Below are 3,361 nucleotides of genomic sequence, written 5' to 3' on the forward strand. Positions count from 1 at the left end.
AAAAATATTCAAAAACTCTGCTTCCACCACCTTTTCAGGAAGAGAGATCCAAAGACACACAACTAGCTAAGAGAAAGTTAATCTCATCTCCATTTTAAGTGGGCAATTCCTTTTATAATTTTAAATTATTGAATTAAAATAATTTTAAAAATTTTTAAACAGTGACCCCTTTATCCACAGCACATGTTACTTCATCAAAGAACTCTAATACGTTGGTTAAACATGATTTATTTCCTTTCACAAAACCATGTTAACTCTGCCTTATTAACTTGAACTTATCCAAGTGCCCTATTGTAACTTCTTTAATAATAACTTCTAACATTTTCCCTATGACAGATGTTAAGCTAACTGGTTTCTAGTTTCCTGCTTTCTGGCTCTCTCCCTTTTTAAATAATAGAGTTACATTTGTTACCTTCCAATCTAATGGGACCTACCCCAAAACAAGAGAGTTTCAGAAAATTAAAACCAATGCATCAAATATTTCACTGGCCGCTTCTTTTAAGACCCTAGGATGAATCCACCAAGACCCGGGGATTTGAGAGCCCGCAGCTCCAACAATTTATCCAGTGCCACTTCTCTGGTGATTGTAACTTTCCAGAGTTCCTCCCTTCCATTTGCTGATTTATAGCTGCTACTGGGATGTTACTTAAATCCTCCAGAGTGAAGAGAAGGGTGCATCTTCCTCTGAGCTGAACACCATTACCAGGCTGGCGCCCTCCAGGCCTCAATCCACAAGAGGATATCTGCCAAGGTCATCACAGGCATCAGGGCATAACAGTCAGCAGCTGCCTCCACCTCTGCTGCAGATGTTAGGGCTGGACCCAAATGATTCTGGATAGGAGCGAAAGTAACAGGGTAGTTGTACTGGGGGACTTTAACTTTACAAATATTGACTGGAAAAGCTATAGTTCGAGTACTTTAGAGGGGTCAGTTTTTGTCCAATGTGTGCAGGAAGGCTTCCTGATGCAGTATGTAGATAGACCAACAAGAGACGAGGCCACATTGGATTTGGTACTGGGTAATGAACCAGGCCAGGTGTTAGATTTGGAGGTAGGTGAGTACTTTGGTGACAGTGACCACAATTCAATTACATTTACCTTAGCTATGGAAAAGGATAGGTATATACCAAAGGGCAAGAGTTATAGCTGGGGGAAAGGAAATTATGATGCGATTAGGCGAGATTTAGCTGGCATAGGTTGGGGAAGGAAACTGCAGGGGATGGGCACAATTGAAATGTGGAACTTGTTCAAGGAACAGCTACTATGCGTCCTTGATAAATATGTACCTGTCAGGCAGGGAGGAAGCAGACGTGTGAGGGAACCGTGGTTTACTAAGGAGGTTGAATCTCTTGTGAAGAGGAAGAAGGAGACTTATGTTAAGATGAGATGTGAAGGCTCAGTTAGGGCACTTGAGAGTTACAAGTTAGCCAGGAAGGACCTAAAGAAAGAGTTAAGAAGAGCCAGGAGGGGACATGAGAAGTCTTTGGCAGGTAGGATCAAGGAAAACCCTGAAGCTTTCTATAGGTATGTCAGGAGTAAAAGAATGACGAGGGTAAGATTAGGGCCAGTCATGGACAGGAGTGGGAAGTTGTGCGTGGAGTCTGAAGAGATAGGAGAGGCACTAAATGAATATTTTTTGTCGGTATTCACACTGGAGAGGGACAGGGTTGTCGAGGGGAGTACTGAGATGCAGGCTGTTGGACTGGATGGGATTGATGTTCAGAAGGAGGAGGTGTTAGCAATTCTGGAAAGGGTAAAAATAGATAAGTCCCCTGGGCCGGATGGGATTTATCCTAGGATTTTCTGGGAGGCTAGAGAGGAGATTGCAGAGCCTTTGGCTTTGATCTTTGTGTCGTCATTGTCTACAGGAACAGTGCCAGAAGACGGGAGGATAGCAAATGTTGACCCCTTGTTCAAGAAGGGGAGTAGGGACAACCCTGGTAATTATAGAGTGGTGAGCCGTACTTCTGTTGTGGGCAAAATATTGGAAAGGATTATAAGAGATAGGATTTATAATCACCGAGAAAGGAATAATTTGATTAGGGATAGTCAGCACGGTTTTGTGAAGGGTAGGTCGTGCCTCACAAACCTTATTGAGTTCTTTGAGAAGGTGACCAAAGAGGTGGATGAGGGTAAAGCGGTTGATGTGGTGTATATGGATTTCAGCAAAGCGTTTGATAAGGTTCCCCATGGTAAGCTTTTGCAGAAAATACGGACACATGGGATTGAGGGTGATTTAGTGGTTTGGATCAGGAATTGGCAAGCTGTAAGAAAACAGAGGGTGGTGGTTGATGGGAAATATTCATCCTGGAGTTCAGTTACTAGTGGTGTACCGCAAGGATCTGTTTTGGCGCCACTGCTGTTTGTCATTTTTATTAATGACCTGGATGAGGGCGTGGAAGGATGGATGAGTAAATTTGCGGATGACACTAAAGCCGGTGGAGTTGTAGACAGTGCGGAGGGAAGTGGCAGGTTAGAGAGGGACATAGGTAAGCTGCAGAGCTGGGCTGAGAGGTGGCAAATGGAGTTTTATGCGGAAAAGTGTGAGGTGATTCACTTTGGAAGGAGTAACAGGAATACAGAGTACTGGGCTAATGGTAAGATACTTGGTAGTGTGGATGAACAGAGGGATCTGGGTGTCCATGTGCATAGATCCCTGAAAGTTGGCACTCAGGTTGATAGGGTTGTTACGAAGGCGTATGGTGTGTTAGCTTTTATTGGTAGAGGGATTGAGTTTCGGAGCCAGGAGGTCATGCTGCAACTGTACAAAACTCTGGTGCGGCCGCATTTGGAGTATTGCGTACAGTTCTGGCCGCCGTATTATAGAAAAGATTTGGAAGTGTTGGAAAGGGTGCAGAGGAGATTTACCAGGATGTTGCCTGGAATGGTGGGAAAATCGTATGAGGAAAGGCTGAGGGGCTTGAGGTTGTTTTCATTAGAGAGAAGAAGATTAAGAGGTGGCTTAATAGAGGCATACAAGATGATCAGAGGATTAGATAGGGTGGATAGTGAGAGCCTTTTTCCTCGGATGGTGATGGCTAGCATGAGGGGACATAGCTTTAAATTGAGGGGTGAGAGATATAGGACAGATGTTAGAGTTAGGTTCTTTACTCAGAGAGTAGTAAGGGCGTGGAATGCCCTGCCTGCAGTAGTAGTAAACATTAAGAGCATTCTAATGGTTATTGGATAAACATATGGATGATATTGGAATAGTGTAGATTAGAGGGGCTTTAGATTGGTTCCACTGGTCGGCGCAACATCGAGGGCCAAAGGGCCTGTACTGCGCTGTAATGTTCTATGTTCTATGTTCTATGGTCAGGGTCTCTCCTCCTGATCCTTATGTTCTTGCTGTGGTTCCCCTG

The sequence above is a fragment of the Mustelus asterias genome, chromosome 1 (assembly GCF_964213995.1).
Source record: "Mustelus asterias chromosome 1, sMusAst1.hap1.1, whole genome shotgun sequence".
In the NCBI taxonomy this organism is placed as follows: Eukaryota; Metazoa; Chordata; class Chondrichthyes; order Carcharhiniformes; family Triakidae; genus Mustelus; species Mustelus asterias.